The following is a 14,015-nucleotide window of genomic DNA, read 5'->3' on the forward strand; positions in this document are numbered from 1 at the left end:
AAAGATACACAAAAGCACAGCACATGTACTTTTAACGTGGGTTTTATCTAAAGTTGTTCCCCATAATTGAGTGTTTTTATGTGTTTGATGAGATGTTGTTAGTACCTTTGCACTGGCAAGGCTTTTTGGTTTTTTCGATGTATGGAAATACTTGAAAAAATTGTAACAACGAAACCTTTAACCTTAAAGGTTCAAACAGTATGAAAAAATATCTATATTTCAGGTTTTTTTTTTTTTTCTGTTTGTTTGGTTTTTTTTTTTTTTTTTGCTTGCTTGTTTGTTTGTTTGTTTTTTGATCTGCTGAAATCTGCAAATTAAGTGGACATACTGCAGAGAGTCATTCATAGACTGGATGAATCCTGGATTTGGACAGTCCTCACCATTATCTGTGTATTGGACTATACATGTACACAGCAAAACACCATGAGGTGCATCGAAGAATAGTTTTTTCATACTTTGGTGGGCGGAGCCTTTAACCCAGCATCATCTGGAGAGATCTGTTACATCCCAGTGTTTCCCCTAGGAATGCAGCCTTGGGGAGGGTCGTTGTCATACAAAAAACATGAAAAATGGAATCTGAGTTGTAATATATTTTGATGACAACAATATATAATACAATTCATCTATCTTATCTGTTTATTTATTTTATAATTCATTTATCTATCTATCTCATCTACCTATCTATCTATGTATTTTTTATTCATGTAATGTATATATTTAATTAATTGTTTAATTACTTACCAATATCAGTCTTGTACAGCCAGGGGGAACATTTCCAGTAACAGTGCCAGAAATTGTTAATTGGGGGAGCTGGGGGGGGCGCTGGGGTCTGGGGGTGTCTTACGAATTTTAACTGTCTGTCGTTCACACATAGACACGCACGCTGGCTCTCTCGTATACGCACATGATCAATCATACGCACACACAGCCACTCTGCGCTCTTGTGGGAGGGTTGGGATGTCTGCGGATGAGCTGTCGGAGCATTCTGGTTGCAGCTTTCTGCTCGTCCAACTCACTAAGACACAAAACCCTCATTTAAATATTTAAATGCTGCTGTCTCCACCTGTTGCACCTGTCTTCATTTACAATTATTCTTAGTAGATCACCCGCAAAACACAGTCTATTGCACTGTACGCACAATTTAGTACCCTTTACGTGGGATCTTAGTAAATCAGGCACTAAGTGTATGATTATGCTGTATTATTCTACTTTGTAGAAAACGTATTGCAGTGGGATTATGCGTGCAGTAGAACCAGAATAGCTGTGTCCGTGTTATCCATGCACAATTACGCATCCATGTCAAAGAGCAGGACCTCGCACCCACACACACACACAGCATGAGCGGTGTGAAGTAAAATTCCATAACCTGCTGTCAGAGAGAAAACCCTGAATACAACGAAACTACTTATATCAGAGTAAATGAACCGCAGTCCAACACAAGGAAATTGCTCACACACTGCAACGTAAACAACTTTCACTTTTCAGGTAGCCTAATCCATGCACTGAGTGCTAGCTGATCTGTTCACTACCAGTTGTTGCAGACAAGGACCAACCAGCCAGCCAGCCAATCAAATCAGTTCAGATTGCCTCGTAAGAAACTTTTTCGTAATGTGTGATTTGATTGGTTTGATACATATGTTACAGCTTTGACAGCTCTCTCAGCAATTGCATAGCAACGTAGTAGTTGATTGTGGATGCTGCTTACAGTATTTAGGAGGGGCTAAGACATTTTGAGGGGGGGCTTTAGCCCCCCTCACCCCCGCCGTCAGTGAATATTTCCCTTTTGACAGCCAAGCTGGGTCAAAGCCCAACATGCGGTGGTGAGCAGACTTTAGCTGCAGGTCGGGGGCAGGGCATACAGAACTGTCGTTGCTTGGACCCAGAGCAGGAGAGCTGCTCTGGCTGCTACTACCAGAGGAGCAACTGGTGTTGCCATCATCGCCCTGTGAGCGTTTAAAAAACGCTGATATTTTGCTTTGCTTTTCTTGTGACATTGTTCAACACTTGCTGGCGGGAGTCTGCTCACCTGTGTGCGCGCATCGAGGCGGAACTCCGCCGTGTGTGATACAGAGTGCAGAGGAGAACTGTGCAAACATGGAGAGACAGAAATGACAATCTGCCGCCTTAATAAAATAAATAACATATCACTATGTTGTTTAATAAAAGCTATACAGAAATCTATATTATATTAAATATAATATAATATAATATAATATAATATAATATAATATAATATATATAATATTATATTATATTATATAATGGTAGGGGAAAAACTGCATCCCTGCGGAGCTTCTGTCCAGAGATTAATATCCTCTTTTCTCCATGCAAATGTAAAAATTATATCAGTGTGTTCCATGTATGATTTCAAAAGAGCTGCAAGTATAAGGTGTCTACATTTTTCAAATCTGAATGTGAAAGGGGAGAATATAGAGAAACACTGGTGTGTCTGCAAGAAGAGAAAGTCAGCTGCTAGTGGGTGATTCAGTGACAAGCAGATGACTGAGCACAGTGACAGGTTCCATACGTGAAGCCAGAAGCAGGCTATAGTTACAGGTGGGAACAGTTTTTGTGAGAAGAATGGCTTTTGAGCATCATACAGACGGGCGTTGGCAGGTGAATAGTTTTTGCACGGTGTGTAGGTGGACTTGCGACACTTCCAAATGAATCTGCTCAGTGCCGATTATCCTCAGTTTGTGTGTCTTCACCGTAACTCATTAGGACTTCCGTAAAAGTAAAGTCATGTTTCTGCTCATGACATGTTGAACTGACTCCTGTTTGCCAGCTTTAAATGATTTCACTGGGCCCAAGATGAAAGGATTTACATGTCCATACAGACACAGACACGCAGGTTGAAAGTCCCTTCCTGCCCCCATGACACCACTGCTCACCATTCTCACCAGGCGAAGCATGTTGTTATTCATTTAGCATACGTTCCCTTTTCATGTTCACCTCGGTCTTTGTATACCACCCCTAGCTTCCCCTGCCGCCTTCATGCTGTGACACAGGCAGCAGTGTGTAGCTGCTCAGACCAACACAGACTCAGGATTGATTTCTTAGCATCAAAAGGCAGGACTTCACATCCAAAAGCCCTTTCATCTGAATACTGAACACAAAGGTGGGAATAGGGGAATATTTTATTTTCTGATTACATGTCTTTTTGTGGGTGCGGTGGGTGTGAGTACAAACAACTTGAGCTCAGCTGTGATTACGCTTCACCGTCCCGCAGTGCATTCATTTAATTTCAGCGGCTACTGCATAATAGGGTGGATATTTATCAGATGACTCGTGGCATGATCTTTTAATTTTTTCTTTTTTCTTTGCCTGGGATGATTTTTTTTTTTTTTGGTTGTTGTTTTTTCCCCCGGGGGGTGTTTTGTGTGGAACCTCTCTCTCGCCTGTCAACTATAGCCCTCCATCCATGCCTCAGGTCCCTCCAAATGCTGTATGTACCTCTGCGACACACTTGGGACTTGCGCGCCTTACCCACCCATCTGTCATCCACATCCAAGCTCCATGGGCGAGAGGTGCGTATGTTCGGGGCTAAGATCCGGGCATCATCCCTCCAGTCACTCAGCTGCTTGTCCACTCCACGTAGAGCGACACACGCACTTATGTTAGCCTGCCATGTGTGTTCATCAGATATGGGTGCTCCGACATGTGCATTTGCATCACAGTGCCCCTGGAGGAAGCTTTAAGCCGTCCAAAAGAAAGCCTTTGAGAAGAGGTTTGGGAAGGCTTCAGGGAATCTGTGTGCAAAGCTGTCAGATGGATTTGTGTCCATCACGGCTGTACTTGGCCCCAAGACTGTGACAGAAGATCTGAGCAGAGAGTTTCTACAAAGGAACCATGGATACAGTGCAGACAGAGCCCAACTAACCCACTTCTAAAATAGAGCAGTGATAGAGATGTGGGGGGGCTGGGATCAGGAACTGTGGCATTTTTAAGATCTTCAGGTTCTGACATGTTTGATACCGCATTTCTGCAATTTATATAATTCATCACTTCATACTGAGTTAACTGTGCTTACATACAAGGTGACAAGATATGTGTTTCTTCAGTTTCATGAATTAGCTGTGATCATGCTGTGAAGGTCAGACCTGCTGTATCATAATGTTCCTATAGAAATGTGTTCATAATGCAAAAACATCAGTTAAGTCTCCAACCAAGCAGTCAGCATGCTAACAATGGATGACATATAACTTCTGTGACAGAGTCCATGCTTTTTATTGACCTCTGCTACAACTTCATCCTCCGTTTACTTGCAATAATGACATAGTTGACTGCAACAATTGCAAAGCAATATAGAGGGATGAGCCCCTTATGAAAGGAAGCAACGCTATAAACAGACTTTACAGTTCAAGGCCATCTTTTCTCTTGAAATTCCCTTGGTGCTGTGTGTGTGTGCGTGCGCTTGTCTGTGTAAGAGACAATAACAACCAAAAAGCTTCAGCTCCCTTGCACTTTATTTTTCTCCCCCATTTCCCTCCCTCCTACTTCCACTAATCGTTGGATTTTGTACTTATCAGTAAAATGAAACACATCAATGATGAAATGAACTTAGCATGGTGTGAAAGAGAAAACAGTGCCGTGTGCATGTAAACACTTGACACTGTACTCCCACTGAAATGTCTTGTACATAATAAGTACTCAAGCGTGCTGTGCTTGTGTGTGTGTGTGTGCGTTTGTGTCGGGATGGAAAGAAGATGAGAGAAGACAGACACAACAGTTGCATCATGATTGTAACATCTGAGCCATTTATGATTTATTTATGCATCTTATTTGTTACCAGGGAAGGATACTAGGTGTTTTGCTAAGAGGGAAAAATTTATGACTGGAAGGGGACACACTAGAGATAGACGGATAGATGGCTGAAATTTAAAAAAAAAACAAAAATAGAGGGATCAATTAATTAATCAATTTGTCTGTTATTGATTGAGGCTATTGGGCAGTCAGATATATTCAATTTGTAAATACATATATAGCTTCACGTTTTTGGAAGTACACTTATTTTCTATCTTGCTGAGTTAGATGACAAGATCCATGCCACATGTCAACCTGTCCAGAGGATCAAGCAGTTAGCGTAGCTTAGCATAAGGTGACTGTCCAAAACTAAATGTAGCAACTAAGATATCTAAAAGGGCACTAATAAACCTATCGATTTTAACACACATAACCATTTTTAGACTTTAGATGATAGAAGGATTACTTCCGATTACTTAGTCAGAAAAGCTTTCCGTTATGTTGTTCCTATACTAGACTATCAGTCCAGCTCCTGCTGTGTAATTTTAGTGCTGTAGACATGTATAGATATACTGTACACACAAACTAGATTGATGCAAGCAGTAATTTGTGCAAATGAATGAACATGGACATGTGGAACGCAGTGAGTCTTTCAAGCTGTACCTTCATGGCCTCTGGTGCCAAACCACCCGTTGTATACAGTATTAATGGGGCCTTTCTCCCTGGAACGTACCAACACAGTAACAGCCAGAGCCTCAGTGCTTTCAGCTTTTATGACTCACAGAAGCTCAACAGGCAAAGTGTGGGAGAGTGCACAAGGCATGCTGCAAAAGCCCATTTAGTTTCAAGAGGAATTTAATCAACATTGTTTGGAACAGAGATGGTTAAGGCCATGAAAACGATTTTTCAGAGCCTGCCTAAAATTTTCCCTGTCAGAAATGTCATAGTAAATCACAAAGGATTCCATGGGGCAGAGCAAGGCTTCACAAGTGAGTGGTATATCCATAGTAATTAAAGAAAGCATCCCTTTATTTTATCTGGATTGATGGGTGAACTTTTCTTGCATAAAGATGACAAATATTATCTTTCAGATTTGTGCGTTTCGCTCTTCAAAGTAATTATGTAAACAGAAATGACTTGTTGGGTTTAGAAGTCAAGTTAATTGAAAAACTATAAAAGAACCAAAGCAAGAATTCATTCTTTTGACTTAAATTCTTGCTGGCTTGACCTTTGGTTAATGATTACCATACATCATTAAATGAGACACTTACAAAGTCATTATTAATCTCCCTGCTACTACTCCTCACCTCCATCCTGCCTCCCCATAGTCTGTCAATACACAGGAACCATTACAGGTAATTACTCTTGCAATGTATTCATGAAGCACTTAGAATGCACATGTAGCTTGTGTGAGCATTTGACTGCAGAAGAGGGAATGCTCCAAGGTGTGAAAATGTGTAAATGCAAACAGAGAGTGGGAGACCCACGACCTCGGACCAAGAGAGGAATCAAGAGCAGACAGTGCTTTGCAGGAAAACGCCAATTTGCATCTATTAAAAAAAAAAAAAAAACTTTACTAAGGCAGGCAGATGAATTGCTCTCTTCAGCAGAAATATCCCTTTCATTGCAATGAAAACATCCGTGTTTGTCCGTGCTGTGCTGGTTCTGAACTGTATTTGTTAGGTTCAGGTACCAAGAACAAACCCAGGAAGTGAGCGTAACAAAACTGTGAGTTTGAAGGTAGGAAGGTCATTTTGGCTGAAATTATTTTATCTTTCATTGTCTCTGTATCAAGTTAAATAGAAGAATATACAGAATTCACAAAGGGATCTACCTGAGAGTGTCTGCTCGCACCCTGACAGGGTCCTTGACGAATGATTGACTGAGGTAAAAAGAACATTTATTTTCATACAAATGGCTTTTGCTATACGGCCTTCATCAGAAAACACTAAAAAGAACAGACAAATTATGATCACTCTCTTCCGGTCTGTGTTTCACTTAAATCAACTTCTTTGCAGATGACTGTTCTTTTGTGGAACCATAACTCCTGTTGTTAGAACAGGAGAACTTGAATCAGACAGAGATTAATAGAGCTGGTGACAGGCTGAAGTGGCTTGTTCTGCCTTGATCTCACTCACAGCATCCTCATAAAATGCATTTGCTCTAGCAATAAATGGATATCATCACGTTGCAGTCAGGCAGATGTGTAACTGGAATCATCTTATTTGTAGAGGCCCCCCACCCTTTTGCTGCCCCACTACACCAAAAGTGTAACACAAGCCAATGATGTCATTAATGCTTTATACATATCAGTCTATACATCTATAGTATCTATAGATACAGTGTGCTATAGATTTATGCTGTTGTGCTTCTTATTATATTGTTTTCCTTTAATCTGTCACCTACAGTACAGCAAATTCATTTCTAATGACAGTGTGGAGATGAGAAAAGCAGCAACTTTTTTTCAGTTGTTTTAATTTTTTCTTTTTCCTTTCTTAGTTACATCAGACTGTGTGACGGACAGATCTGTCAAACTGATATCAAAATGATCATCGCAAATGTTTTTCTTTTCTTTATTGTTGCTCTACAACATTCAGGAATTAAAGAATGCAAACACGGGTACTCAAGGTATCCAATGGATCTTCTATCTTGATAGCGGTACTGAAGAAATGGTAAAGAAGGAAATTTGTGTGTGATATCAAAGAACAATCCCCCAACTCTAGAAGCATCTGGTAGACAGAAGACAGAAGTTCAGTTACTACAGGGGAAGGTGTGAATGTCACACAAGTGTGTGACTTCTCGTGATCCAGGTGATAGATGAGCATAATCTCTGTGTTTGAAACAGGAGAGCTCGAATCAGACAGAGATTAATCTCACCAGCTTCAGTCGCCTCGATCTCACTTACTGGATACGCTCGTATATAAACTGTGCCCAAAAGCTCCCACTTAGTCTGAAGCAAAGTTTTTGCTCTTCTTTTTTTTTTTTTTTTTTTTTTTACATAGCCACACTGAATTGACAGCAAAAACCAGTCAAGGACCTACGATACAGAAGACAATCAATCAAAGTCTAGGTACATTTCCTGATCTCCAGATGTTAAGCTAGCTCTATGACGCGCAGAAGAAATTCATGTACAGTGCAGGCCAAAAGTTTGGACGCACCTTCCCATTCAAATGAACAGTGTGTCACAAGTGTGTCCAAACTTTTGGCCTGAACTGTACATACTCCTTTTTTTAGCTCTGGAACATTGGGGAACATCTAAATAAGATGTGATTTCTGAAATTTGCAGGCTAACTGTGGCAGCCTGAATTTAACCACAGTAAGGATTGCTTTTCTATTCAAGCTCTCTTGTAAATCAGAGGCCATTTGCTGCAGCCAATTACTCATGAACTCAATTACAGCAGCATAACACTTAAGATTTTCTTGTGACTGGGGAAGGCGCGTTCATCATATCCTCCCTAAGAATTGCCTAACTCTCCCCTGCCAGTAAGTATAAAGTCAGTCTCTCTTCAACTCAAGGGAAGAACCCAATCAAGCAGCCAAAGTGAAACTTCCTGATCAATCTATCCCCTAAAATTGACTGATCCATTCTGTCAGCGAACAGGTTCCCAGCAATATCACATTCATTTGCATATTAATGTAGCTGTGCTCAATAACTCAGAGATATACGAAGAGGCGATGAGGGTGATGGCCTGAAGAATATGCCCCTGATAGATGAACATTTTCCTGTTGGAAACATTTTCCTTGGCGGGATCCAAATCACTAATACCATCAAAAAGTGTCATTGTAAAAATGTTATACTATTATTCATAACCACTTATTAATCTAAGTCTGGCTCAATCATTTCACACTGTTGAATCATGGATATACAATAACTCATAGTTTAAATTATGCAGCAATTCACTATAATTCAAGCCTGAACTTTAAGCATCAGTCACAATTGATGTTCCTTTAGCAAATTTCAATGCTCAGTCAGTGCATGCCTTAGGGGTCTGAAACATACCAATATCATTTCCAAAGTAGGTATTTTTTAAAAGTCAGTCAAGTGTAGGAGTAAAATGTTCAATCAAGCATAATAAAAGTTGAAGGTTTTGTCTTGTACTAGCCTTGAAAAAGTTTTCAATCGATGCAATGATCTCACATGCCTCTTCACAAAAACCAGCCAAAATTTGTAATCTTTCATTTAAAAAGCAAACCTTGAAACACTGAGCAAATAATGATTTGGACACCCACACAGTATGATTAGCATATCAAAAATAGGTGTAGCAGTCACCGTAATTAAACTGAAAATATGAAGAAATCCCTGAAAAGAGGTTCAGTTGTTCACGCAATTTTCTAACACTGTTTTACGTTTATTCAGATCTTTGATCTCTGGACTTCATGGACTTCAAGGACAAGTTTTGTATCAGTGACAAGGGCACAAACAGGAGGAGAGAGTAAGGTGACAGGATGCAAAATCAAAAGTCCTTTAATGAGTCCAAAGGTAGCAGCAGGTATCTCCCAAGGCTCGGGATTGTTAAACAAAGCGGGCTCTCACACTGAAAGTCACACAATGGGAAATGAAAGGCCGGATACGATTGACACAAAGACTTGCACAGAAGGACAGGGAAGCACAGTTTAAATACACTTGTTGCAATGACACACAGGTGTAACACACAGGGAAAGGCAGGCAATCACACAGGAAGGAAACTTGACAGGGTGGAGCGACTGGCAACAGCATTTCAAAATAAAACAGGGCGTGCCACATATGACATGAACAAAACTAAGTACAACCGACAACTGACGCTACCGAATCCTGACAATCTGGTGTTAGGCGAGTCAATGGCTGTATTTTTTATGTCACTGACTGAATTTTCAAATCAGCAAATCTCCAAGCCGAATAATTGTTCATTCACACCCAGTATAAGCCCAGCAGCCTCTCCTCTGCAGGTACACTAACATTTACAAGCGTATGCCAGTCCGGCCAACCACAGTGAAGTATTTAGGGAATCTGAAGTCAGCCCGACTTCACTCCGGCTGTGGTAAAATTGGTAAATGCCACAAACTGGGACTTTCCATCAGCAACTCAGCGCATATTCTTCAAAACCAAGGCTCTCTGAGAATAGGCCTTGTTGCTAACGTAGCTTCTCTGCCACCAATCTCATTGCCTTTTGAGTGGTGAGGCAAGAAAATGATCAATTTCCACAGCACGTTTTTCTCATCATTGTAAGGCTGTTGTACTCAAGTCTGAGCTCAGTCCTGAGAGGCTCTCAGGACTAGTTCCCTTGGGAGACTTTTTGTAATACTTCTTCCATTCTTTTTGCCTTTTTTTTTTAACTGTAATGACATATTTTCATTTCTTTGGCTCCATCTCTGTGCAATTGCATTTCATTTGTGTGAATCCTCAATAGACAGCTGATTAGCCACAGTTGTTTTGTTTTTTTTTCCCCCTTTCATCATTTGAACAACTCTGACATCTGCACTAGAACATTCAAGCTGAAGTTTTGTGAAGGTTTCTTTCTGCTTAATTTCAAGAGGCTGCAGCCTTCTCAGGGGTGAAGTGAAGTGGACCCGCTCTCGAGCTGCCTCTGACATGTGTCTATGGTCCCTAAAAAAATATGACAAGTCCCTAGTTTTTCATGGTTCCAACTCTGACTCTGCCTTATTTTTATCCAATCTAGTCGAGGGTAGAAATGGACTCCCAAATCCCTGTGCTACTGTCTAACATTTCTGTTGTGGATGTGATTCAAAGTTCAATGTTCATTTTGATGAATGAAACTTAGAGCCACTCACAAATTCTCCCACATCTGTCAATAATGTTCCCCAAGGCTATGATTTGAGCAATCTGTGCAATGATTCATTTATATTTGAGTCAGCACTGCAGGTGTAGCAGGTGTATGTCTGAGCCACTAAACAAGAAAAACAGCACTTTCTTACTGCTCCTCCTCCAGTTACTCACCAGGTTTTGGTGGATGTCTCTTAAGCAGCTGTCTAAGGACTGTGCTCCCTCTTGTTTTGACTTCAGCACAGAAAATGATGGCGTCAGTCCTTCCAGACTGCTTATTTGCAACGACTGTCACTCAGCCAGAACCCAAAACCCTGACTGCAGGATTTTTTCCACTCTACCTTGGCTAGATTTTTTTACCCTGTACCTTTGCCTCAGTAAGAGAAACATCCTTTGGAAAGCTAAATGAAATGCAGAAGCTTGGAGAGATGCAAATAGCAGGTGTTTATCTGCCATGATGGCAGGAGTCAAAGAGATGTCTGATCTAAGCAGAGGCAGACACACATGAGCACTGGCTGCAGGCCGTCCTACAGACCACAGCATTTGCAAATGTTAATGATTACAGTGACTAAGTATAACCTTTCATGTATAACACACCACCAGTGACCCAGTAAGATACCTCTCAAACAATGAAGTCCAATTACCAGAAATATAATCAGGAAATCAAGACAGATGAAAACATAACAGGGAAAATCAAAACAGAAAGGCAACGTAGCTCATAAATCCCTACACCAGAAGCTTCTACATCCCCCATTAAATATAATGCAACTGCCAGAGCTTTTAAAACTTTCCTGTCTGGGCCAGGTGCTACTTTTAGAGGTCTGATCAGAAGCAGCCAGGGCACAGCTACAGGGAAACAAACGGCAGCACATGATCAACACATGGCTTTACTTAACCTATGTTGAGTTCCAAGGAAACAAAGCTCTACTGTATGGTAACGGAAGAACTGCTCTACTTATATGCTCCTTAGCTTATTTTACAGCTGAAAACATGGGCCAAAAAAAACACAATTCGTGACTTCCAACACATATGTGTGGAAGCCGGTTGTAAAGTGATGCCGAAGCTAATCATGACTGTAAAAAGCAGCATCAAAGCCAAACACATCTGTGTCAATAGACAGTAATTCTTGTGTTGGAACATTTGGAACTGACCTCTCTTCTGCACCATTAGCGCTGCAGGCAGCACAAATAGGAAATTTAACAATGATCAAAACATTTTTCTGAGACGAAAATTTACAGTCAGTCTCATTATCGAGATAAACAACATCCCTGTTGGGACGCTGGGAGCAACACTCAGAAAACAGGAACTCCGCTGGTTTAATCTGTACGTCTCCTCATATCTTTTCATAGCCTTTAAGTAACTTTAAGCATTGTTTTAAGTGTCGTAAACAATGTTAGGGCTCTTTAATTTCACAGCTGAAAGGGGGAATTAAGATTAATGTGATGCCACTGTAATGCAGGGCCTTCTAAACAACAAGACATAAACACACACAAAATAAGATGAAGACTCTCTCTCTCCTGAGTTTTGTTTGTTTGATTAAAAAATGCTGTTGGGCACGAATGGTCTGTGAGCGTTTGTGTGCAGGGCTCTACTGCAGAGATCTATTTAGACAAGTGTCTGTTTTGAGGTGTGGTTGATCTCTAAAGTGCATGTTCATGCAATTGCTGTGCGTGTGAGAGAGTGTATGTGGATGGCTGTGCTGTCTAAAGCCTTGTCAGGCTCCTGGCCATGCCTTTCCTGCTGAGGGAAAGTAACCCTTCATGAATAATGTTGAATACAGACAGTGACAAAGCCTTGAAAATTAAGTGACTTTAGCTACAGCTACAGAGCATGCACATGCCCCAGAGAGATGGAGGAAAAGCATTCTGCATGACACCTTTGCATTTTGTGTGTGTGTGTGTACGTTTGTTTGTGTAGCACAGATGTATTTGGGCTAAAGCAACAGGTGATGAAAAGCAGGGCACTGGTCCTTTGAAATGGTGCTTAAACTCTCCCAGGACTGTCACACGTAAACCAACAAACCAGCCTGTCATCAATAATGGATTAAACCCATTCATGCAAAGCATTATGCTTCTCAAGACTTTAACAGTTCAGTGCGAGTACAGCGTATACGGCTCACAAAATGATGACTCCTCTGGGTGAAGTGATTTTATATTGGACAGTGAAACTTTAATATTGATAATGAAGGGACTTTGTTCTCTCCCATTCTGCCGCAATGAGCTCAGCTTTGCTCCACTTTATTATTTCTCTCTTATTATTATGGGTTTTGATGACATTTTGTCGTCTGTAAGAGCCCAACAATTTAGAGCATTTGTTTATTTCAGCTCAAATCAGGGTAATACGAAAAAAAAAAAGAAACTTCTCCCTAGAAACTATTGTGACAGAAGTTGATTTGCACTCCCATCAATGTGGCATTGTCATTGCTATTATCTGTTGTTCTGAAAGAGGCAGCAGGAGTTGGTTAAACTAGTATTACCCAGCCAGCCTGTTAAAATAATATTATTGCAGATATAATATATTAAAAAGAAGCTCTTTCATTAGACTGTTCACTAGCTCTTAGGGGCCCCTCTATTAGGCATGACAGTTTCCACAAAGGCATGCATTTTGGCTATGCCTGGGTAAAGTTTGTAAACAGGATCTTTCCATCACAGATGTGATGTTGAAGCGTAAACCAACTGCTCCTCACTTCTTCACCAGCTGGCTCATTAACGTTGTTTCAAAGTTTAAATAACCCAGTCTGAATTTCACAACTGGCAGAAGTCAGTAGTTGGTGCCTAAATGCTAGGTGATATAGCTAACTAGTGAGAAATTAACTGCAGCCTCCCAAATCATCAGATGGCAACGTGGTTTAAAAGCTAAGACAGTATGTATGTTAACATGAGGAAAAAGTGTAATGTTAGCATGTGCTGCATTAAAAATCCTGCTTTCTGACACCTTTTAAAAATGCAGAGACACGCTGACAGTGTCAGCATGTAACTATATCAGACACACGTGCACCAGATGTGTTAGATTAGTGTAAAAGCTCATATTGAAGTGTAAACAGGCAGGGGGTCGTGCACGGTTCAGCTATTTATCATCTGCAGCAAAGGATGAAGAGACTGCTCATACCTGTTACTGTCAACATAATAATCTGATTTCATCTACATCCTAAACTATGACTTTGATCCTCTGACAGTGAAACTGTAAACACACTCCGAGCACTGTCCACAGAGCCCAACAAATATTTATACAACAATTTGAAGAGCCACAAACACACAGTGTGTAACAGTGTGGCGGGTTCAAACAAGCGCTTCTTCCTACAAAACAACCACCTTCAATCAGACTGCTAAAGCAACTAGCTAATCCCATTATCTGACTTAACTAACTTGCATGCCTGTCGAGATAATAATAATATCAGATGAACACGAGGATGACATCAAACTGAGGGAATGAAGTAAAATGGCAGTTCAGTTAAATTATCAGACCGGTGAAGCACTGAAAGCCAAACAAGTCCGACCTACAATGTGGAGAT

Source organism: Echeneis naucrates, chromosome 1 (genome assembly GCF_900963305.1).
Source record: "Echeneis naucrates chromosome 1, fEcheNa1.1, whole genome shotgun sequence".
NCBI lineage: Eukaryota > Metazoa > Chordata > Actinopteri > Carangiformes > Echeneidae > Echeneis > Echeneis naucrates.